The sequence below is a fragment of the Hordeum vulgare genome, chromosome 2H, assembly GCF_904849725.1.
Source record: "Hordeum vulgare subsp. vulgare chromosome 2H, MorexV3_pseudomolecules_assembly, whole genome shotgun sequence".
Classification (NCBI taxonomy): domain Eukaryota; kingdom Viridiplantae; phylum Streptophyta; class Magnoliopsida; order Poales; family Poaceae; genus Hordeum; species Hordeum vulgare.
The window spans coordinates 328,187,802-328,196,941 of record NC_058519.1 but is presented as its reverse complement, the minus strand read 5'-3'; the positions used below and the strand labels follow the sequence as shown (position 1 = coordinate 328,196,941).

Genomic DNA, 9,140 nt, shown 5'->3' with positions numbered 1-9,140 from the left:
CCGAAGGACAAAGGGAATGACATACGGGATTATATGAATCCTTGGCACTGAGGTTCAAACGATAAGATCTTCGTAGAATATGTAGGATCAAATATGGGCATCCAGGTCCCGCTATTGGATATTGACCGAGGAGTCTCTCGGGTCCTGTCTACATAGTTCTCGAACCCGCAGGGTCTGCACACTTAAGGTTCGACGTTGTTTTATGCGTATTTGAGTTATATGGTTGGTTACTGAATGTTGTTTAGAGTCCCGGATGAGATCCAGGACGTCACGAGGAGCTCCGGAATGGTCCGGAGGTAAAGATTGATATATAGGAAGTCCTGTTTTGGTCACCGAAAAAGTTTCGGGCTCATCGGTAGTGTACCGGGAGTGCCGGGAGGGGTGCCGGGGACCATCGGGAGGGGTGTCACGCCCCAAGGGGTCTCATGGGCTATGGGAAGAGATAAACCAGCCCCTAGTGGGCTGGAATAAGTTCCCACTAAGGCCCATAAGGTTTGAGAAGGAAAAAACACAAGATGGAAAGAGTTTCCAAGTGGGAAGGTGGAATCCTACTCCAAGTAGGATTGGAGTAGGACTCCTCCACCTCCAATTTCGGCCAAACCTTGAGGGTTTGAGGCTGCCTCTTCCCTCCCCCTCCCTCCTATATATACCGAGGTATTAGGGCTGATTTGAGACAACTTTTGCCACGGCAGCCCAACCACATACCTCCATGGTTTTACCTCTAGATCGCGTTTCTGCGGAGCTCGGGCGGAGCCCTGTTGAGATTAGATCACCACCAACCTCCGGAGCGCCGTCACGCTGCCGGAGAACTCATCTACCTCTCCGTCTCCCTTTCTGGATCAAGAAGGCCGAGATCATCGTCGAGTTGTACATGTGCTGAACGTGGAGGTGCCGTCCGTTCGACACTAGATCGTGGGACTGATCGCGGGACGGTTCGCGGGGCGGATCGAGGGACGTGAGGACGTTCCACTACATCAACCGCGTTCACTAACGCTTCTGCTCTGCGATCTACAAGGGTACGTAGATCGGAAATCCCCTCTCGTAGATGGACATCACCATGATAGGACTTCGTGCGCGTAGGAAATTTTTTGTTTCCCATGTGACGTTCCCCAACATAACCATCATTCATTGTTTTGAAGACCAAATAAGTGTTTCTCTTAAATCTTGTCTATTCTCTTGAAGATTCATGGTTTCATCTTCGTGCTATCCTCTCAATTGTTTTCGATCATGAGAAATTCTATTTGTATCTATTTGGTGCATTTCAGAGTGTTTTCATTTCTCGATCCTCCGAAGGCCATCATTTTAGAAGATTTCCGTGTTCTTAGCTTTTATCTTTCATTCTCAAATTCTTCTCAATTGTTGTCTCCTCGTTCGTATCTCAATTATTCTGGTGCCTCATTCAAGTTTTCTCTTAGGCGGCTCAAGATGTCCTTGTTCTCATGTATTCCATTCATTTCTAATATCACCATATGTTCTAAATTATTTAGGTGGATCATGATCTCTTCGTTCTCATGTATGTTCATTCATTCATGGTTTCAGCATTTGTTTGAAATTCTTACCGATGGCTTGTTCAAGCGTTCTCTAATCAAATCATGCCCTCTTTGTCCTCATGCAGTCCAGTTCATTTGTTTTATCCTCTTTCATTTCAAATTCTTACCGGTGTTTCTTCCAAGACTTCTTCAAGTTGTGTTCATATCTCTCCTCAATCTTTAGAAGAAGAATAAGTGTATGCTAAATCCGTTGCTTATCATCAATTTAACTTGATGAAGGATATGTGCTACATAATTCTTATTCTTGTTTCTTCAAGGTGATTTCAATTCTTGTTCAGGAGTGGCTCATGATATCAATTCACGATCCTAAGTAGTTCATTTTATTCTGTAGTCTATAGTTATCTCTAGTATCTCTTCATGAACGTTCATCTAAATCTTTGCAAGGCCTTAATCTTATTGTTTTCAAGCTTTAATTCTTTTCTATCATCCTTTCATTTCGGAATTCTTCCAAGGGTTCTTCATGGTGGTTCTTCAAGAATTTAATTCATTCTCAAAGTGTTCTTTAATATTTTGTTCGAGGACCTCAAGTATCTTTCTCTTGTATTTCAAAGTGCAATTCTTCCTCCATTATCCTTTGAGGTGGTGTTATAGAATTCTTGTTAGCGGAGGAGTATCGAAGGGAATTTGTTTCAAGAGTGAGATATTTAAACCCACCTAATTCTTTGATCATGAGATATTTTCAACCCATGATTTCTTCAATGAAGTTATCTTGGATTTGGTTTCACCTTAAGCTTTTCCTAAGGATTCTTGCTATTATGGTGATTATTGTTCATCCAAGTTCTCAATGTATCCTCTCGGTGAAAGCAGTTTGCCTCTCTTGTTGCTCCCAAAAAATCCTTGCTCCTCTTAGTTGTCAGTTGTCACCTCATTATTTGAGATGGTTTTCATAAGTCCACAACAAGCTTCTTGTTTTTGTTGTTGGTTTGCCAACAACTCCTTACAATCCTTCCTTCCAAGGATGCTTTTAAATTCAATTGTGGTGGCAGTTGTCTTTTACTTCTTCCTTCTTTTCTCCCTAATGATATAGTTTCTATTCTTTTGTTCCGGAGGCTTTGTGATGTTTCTCTCTTTGAATGAATCATCTCGTCTTATCAAGATCTTATTATTCCTTGCTTGTCCATTTAACTGGAGTGTTGTGAAATCTGTTCAAGATCTTTCTATCATCTCATGTTTTCTCTCTCTTCCTACCGAAGTGGTGCCAAAATTTCTTTTGAATTCTTTCTTCTTTTCCATGTAATTTTTTTCAACTCTTTGGAACCTCCAAGGATCGTTGGTGTCACTCGTTTGTGAAAGAAGCGACTAAGTTTTACCGATTGCTATTCCTCTTCCTCTACCCAATTTCAATCTTAGATATCGGGGCAAGATCTCTTGTTAGTGTAGGAGAGTTGTAACATCCCGGAACCGACGCTCCAAAAGATTCCCATTTTATTCCGTTGCCGCCATGTGATTATTTTGTTTGTCGCATTCATCATCGCATCATGCGCATCATCTGCATTGTATCGGCGCTAGAGACCGTCAATTTTCAAAACTTGCATCCGCTACTAGTTGTCGGTTCTCTCTGTTTTCGTCGTTGACCGGTTTGTGACCAACCACACACGCACGCAGCCACGGCACCACCATTTTTTAGAGTGTTTATTTAACATTCTCGGATTGGGTTGAAAGTTGAGGTGCGTTCTTGTTATACTTTAGATAGTTGATACTCGAACAATCGACCGTAGTTGCACCGTCATCGGTTTATTCGTTGGACGTTTTTTCGGTTTTATAAACTTGTGCCACGGTCCGCATTATTCCCTCTATTCTCATAACAACCCTTCCTACATAGCCCACTAGCCCACCTAAACCTACCTCGCGACAAGAGCCATCCGATCGCGATCGGAGGGTCCGAAAACTCGCTAAACCCCCTAAACCTAGCCCATAGATATAAAAGGAAGGCCATCCCTTCCAAATTTGGCTCCTACCCCTCTCCTCCTGAAATTCCGTGCCACCCAACACCAACACCGCTACTTGTCGTTGCCTGAGCTGCCATGCCGCTGCTTGCAACCAATCGGGCGCTGCCACATGTCCCGTTGTCGCCTCCTCGCTCCCCATCCACCGCAAGCCCGACCGAGCGTGCGTGTGGTCCTCCTGGGCCAAATCGGACCCTAAGCATCTACCCGCACTCAAGGGACACTTGCTTCCCTCATCCCTGCCGCAGGATCCATTGTCGGCGCCCCCGTCACGACGTGGATCTTCGTGATATGAGCAGCGCTGCCGCCTTTGACCTCCAAGCTGCCTCGATCCACCAGGGGATCTAGGGGGACAAAAGTGCGCCTCGGCCCTTGTCGCCCGCATGGGCTGGCCGAGAAGCTCCTCACATGGGCCGGCTCACCTCATCCCATCTAGGCCCATGCTAGCCAGCTCCGGCCCAAGTGGCACTCTGGTGAGCCGCCTTGCTAACCCCCGCCCACGCACGTTATTGCTATATTGTGCCGATGTTTTGTTTCGGCCGAGTGCAAACATTAGGCCCGAGTAGTTTTTTTAGGTTCTGGGAATTTATCTAATTTCCACGGAATTTCCTAATTACAGAAATTGCATCATTTTAAAATGCTAATAACTATTTAACGGTGCATCGGGTGAAAATTACTTAAATATGTAAAATGTCCAAAATTTTGAGTAGTTTCATAATATCCAAATTTGAACCTTGACTAAGATATTTAACTTGTTGTTTTAATTAAATTTGTGCAAATGCCACGCTAAAATAGTTTGCCTCATAATTAATTTACCGTAACTCCGAATAAAATGATTTACGTATGTATCTTGGATAGAAAAATGTGTAGAATAACATGGTGGCATTTATTTTGCTGTTTAACAACTCTAAAATTGTGTATAGGCACAACAATCCCGAATCTTAATTTGCATATGGGGACTTTCCGAAATTTTCATTCGTTGCTATGGTTCTGTGTGTGATGATGAAAACAGATGATGAGTCTGATGTAATCCATTCTATTAAACCATCTTGACAATCGAGGCATTTGTCCGAGAGAGCATCAATTCGTTTATTTGTTATTTTTCTGTTTTCAAATATAACTATTTTTGACATTAAGACAGGCAGTTTGTGATCTATTTGATGATAATTTCCTCCTACTTATTCTGAATGTCTAGTAAGCAACACATTCTGTCATGGATGCTGTATAGTTGTCTTGTCTTAAATAAATAGAAACTCCTACAACATTTTTTGTTTGCTGTGAGAAGTGATGATATCATATCCATACCATGTTTCTGCACTTACTGTGATGATCAATTGCTTTTTTCCTTGGATTATATGGACCTGAGGATACTTTACCCAAATTATCGACTATGACTATACAATGCGCAAATGTAATCCCATCAGGATTCTAAGCCAGAAATCTGGTCCATCTTTTATGTTTTACTATTGTCTTCTAGTTAATATTTTGAGTGCTAGTCAGGTTTCCTTTCTCCAATCAGGCTAAAGAATTACCCTAGTTGACACCAGAAATCAACTCAGCATCAAGCTCAATAATGCTCTTTGGTAGTCCCTTTTTCAGGTTTTCATTTGATTCGATCTAAAACTTCTGAAGGTAATAAATTAGAGTCTCTGGTGCACTTATTGATAGCGTAATTTACTGATGTATGTTGCCGAAAGGATTTTTGGGTTAATATTCTTACACCCTGGTTTGCACTTGGTTATCACAGTAATGTGGAGTAGCTTGTTTTGTATTATTTTACATGTCTGCTAATTATTGTGTCATTCACTCCTGCTTGTGTCAGTGCTAAAATTCCTCCAGTAAAGCAAAAATACCATAAACATATTGAGTTTGCTTGTCTGCATTTCCTTTGTCCAGAATTTCCTGGAACAATCTTAGATACTTTGAATTTTAATTTTCAATTTCTGTGACCTATTTAGGTTGGACTAATTATACTCCAGAATTTATATCTCAGGATTTTTAACATCATCTTCAGGATGAACACAAAATCTTTTTATTTCTAATATTTTTTATATTTGTTATCTTTTGATTGATTCATGTGTCGTGTAATATTCTTGTAGGTTGACAAGTTGTGGCATCTCGAGCATGCCTCATAGGAGAGCAGAATGAAGTCCACTGTACTGTTGGGAATAGTAGCAGATGTGCCATTATTCTATTGTGCAATTTTGTTCGTTTTTGCTATATTCCTGTGTAAGGAAATGTATTCATGAGATGATTTATTGTGTTATGTAAACCTGGGATATGTATTTTGTGATGTTATATGATGGATGATTTTAATTCGATTTGGAGTATTTTTGATTTGAATATGAAAAGGCCCAACAAATAATTTGGTTGAAAAGGCCCAACAAATAGAAATGAATCCAAATTCTGGAACAAAAAGTTGCTGAATTCCAAAATGAAAAAGGGCAAAAACTGAATCTGGACCAAATGTATTTGGGCACTAAAAGGCCAGGGCCCAAATTATAATGATATAAAAAAATTCAAAAAAAATACTAGAAGTGGCTGTAAATAGTCTAAGGCCCAAAAAGAAGCCCAATAAGAAAAAGCCCAAAAAACTAAAACCAGCCCATGTGATCAATTGAAATGGGTTGGGCTGATTTTAACCATGATGTTTTGATTTCGTCGTAATTTTGCCACGTGGGACTGCCACATAGGATTGGATTTGATTGTCAACGACAATTTAGGATCGTCGTAAAGGTTACGACAATCCAGGAATCGTCGTAAAAGTTACGACGATTTTAATCAAAACATCGCTGCTGTTCATTTGTGACGCTCCGTTTTTGACGCTTGGTTTTTCGTCGTGAGATCGTCGTAAATTAAAAACCATGACGATGTAGCGACGAAAAATAGCGTCGTGTATTAGCATATTCCTTGTAGTGTATCACGCAATACATGAGCGTGAGCCATGGATATACCACTATAGGTGGAATAGTGTGTGATGGTGGTTGTGAGACAAAAAGGAGGAGATGGTCACATTGACCCGGCATATCAAAGGGCTATGGAGATGCCCATTAGTAGATATCAATGTGAATGAGTAGGAATTGCCATACAAAGGATGCACTAGAGCTATAAGTATGTGAAAGCTCAAAAGGAGAACTAGTGGGTGTGCATCCAACTTGCTTGCTCATGAAGACCTAGGGCAATTTTGAGGAAGCCCATCAATGGAATATACAAGCCAAGTTATATAATGAAGATTCCCACTAGCATATGGTAGTCACAAAGCAAGAAGCTCTCAATCATGAAGAACCTGGTGCTATTATGAAGCAAAAGTGTGGAAAAAGATAGTAGCATTGTCCCTTCTCTCTTTTTCTCTCTTTTTTTATACATTTTTATTTGGGCTCTTGGGCCTCTCTTTTTTTCTTTTTTTTTGTATGGGCTCTTTGGCCTCTTTTTTTTCCTCACCTGGGACAATGCTCTAATAATGATGACCATCACACTTTTATTTACTCACAACTCAAAGCTTAGAACGATGATGATTCTATAGGAAATGCCTCCGGCAGTGTACCGGGATGTGCAACGATCTAGCTTGGCATATGACGTTGAAACATCTCGCTAGTTATCTTACGATCATGCAATGGCAATATGAGAGTGACAGCAAAAATCATGACACGAAACGGTGGGAGTTGCATGGCAATATATCTCGGAATGGCTATGAAAATGCCATAGTAGGTAGGTATGGTGGCTGTTTCGAGGAAGGCATATGGTGGGTTTGTGTACCGGCGAAAGTTGCGCGGTACTAGAGAGGCTAGCAATTGTGGAAGGTGAAAGTGCATCTATACCATGGACTTGCATTAGTCATGAAGAACTCACATACTTTTTGCGAAATTTTTTATTAGTAATTGAAACAAAGTGCTAAACGCATACTCCTAGGGGAAGGGTTGGTAGGTGCTAACCATCGCGCGATCCCGACCTCAACACAAAGGATGACAATCCATAGATCAATTATGCTCCGACTTCCTAACATAGCGGTTCGCCATATGTGCATGCTACGGGAATTACTAACTTCAACACAAGTATTTCTAGATTCACAACACCCTACTAACATAACTCTTAATATTACCAAATCCACGTCTCAAAACTAATTGAGAGGAATCAAGACTTCTCTTTCTACTCAATGCACATGAAGATGGAGGTTTTTGTATCCTCTTTGGGTACTTATCACCTTTGGAAATACTTTCATCGCATAAGCCAACTACCAAGTCACGCACCGCCGTGCTCTATAAGATCTAAGTGAAGCACATAGAGGAAAATTATCTAGCTCAAAAGATATAAGTGAAGCACTATGAGCATTCTAGCAAAATCATGATGAGTGCATGTCTCTCTCAAAAGGTGTGCAGCAAGGATGATTGTGACACAACAAAATGAAAATACTCCTACGATACAAGACGCTCCAAGAAAAACACATATCATGTGGTGAATAAAAATATAGCTCCACGTAATGTTACCGATCGATTGAAGACGAAAGAGGGGATGCCTTCCCAGGGCATCCCCAAGCTTAGGCTTTTTGGTGTCCTTGAATTTGGCTTGGGATGCCTTGGGAATCCCCAAGCTTGAGCTCTTTCCACTCCTTATCTCTTTGTCCATGAGAACATCACCGAAAACTTGAAAACTTCACAACACAAAACTTAAATAGAAACTCATGATATCATTAGCACAAGAAAACAAAATACTACCTCTTTTGGTACAGTAGCAATCTTTATTTATATTTATATTGGTGTTGGGCTACTGTATTCTAACTTTTCCATTCCTAGTACCCCCCGATACTATCCATAGTTTTATCAAAACAAGCAACCAACTCAACAAAAACAAAATCTGTCAAAAACAGACCAGTCTATAGCAATCTGTATACTTCGTATATTTATGGTACCTCAAAAATTCTAAAAACTTGCGACTGCCTGGGAAAAGGGCATATCAACCAGAAGCAAAAATAATCAAATCAAAAGCTATTTGTGAATAAAAATGAAAAATCATCTCGTGAGCGAAACGTTTCTGTCTTTTTCCAGCAAGATCAAACAACCATCACCAAGACTAGTCATAAAGGTTTTGCTTGGCTCAAACACAAAAAGAAACACAAAAAACACAATCACAACAGAATTATGATGGTGTGGACGCAAGAAAACAGAAAGAAAAGGATAAATTCATTCGGTTGCCTTCCAACAAGCGCTATTGTTTAACGCCCTTAGCTAGGCATAAAAGCGATAGAATCACGTATCGTCGTCTTTGGTGCTCAAACCATAAGTGGCCCTCATCATGGATTCATAAGGCAATATTATTATATTTCTAGGAAAGTGCTCCATGCCCTTCTCTAAAGGAAATTGAAATCTAATATTCCCTTCCTTCATATCGATGATAGCATCGATAGTCCTTAGGAAAGGTCCACCAAGAATAATAGGGCATGTAGGATTGCAATCAATGTCAATCACAATGAAATACACGGGTACATAGTTCCTATTTGCAATAATAAGAACATCAATGATCCTTCCCATGGGTTTCTTGACAGTAGAATCCACAAGATGCAAATTAAGAGAACACTCTTCAATCTCATTAAAACCCAGAACATCACATAAAGACTTTGGAATCACGGAAACACTAACACCCAAATCAC

At 40.5% G+C, this 9,140-nt stretch overlaps 2 non-coding genes across 2 annotated transcripts; both read left to right on the top strand.

Annotated features, from left to right (window-relative positions):
• Positions 1-4,485: 4,485 nt before the first annotated feature.
• Positions 4,486-4,574, top strand: LOC123433859. The gene has a single exon (XR_006625160.1). It is a non-coding gene; the product is annotated as a small nucleolar RNA SNOR75 (small nucleolar RNA).
• Positions 4,575-4,851: 277 nt separating this feature from the next.
• On the top strand, positions 4,852-4,946 carry LOC123433704. Its single transcript, XR_006625031.1, has one exon. It is a non-coding gene; the product is annotated as a small nucleolar RNA Z103 (small nucleolar RNA).
• The last annotated feature ends 4,194 nt before the right edge of the window (positions 4,947-9,140 follow it).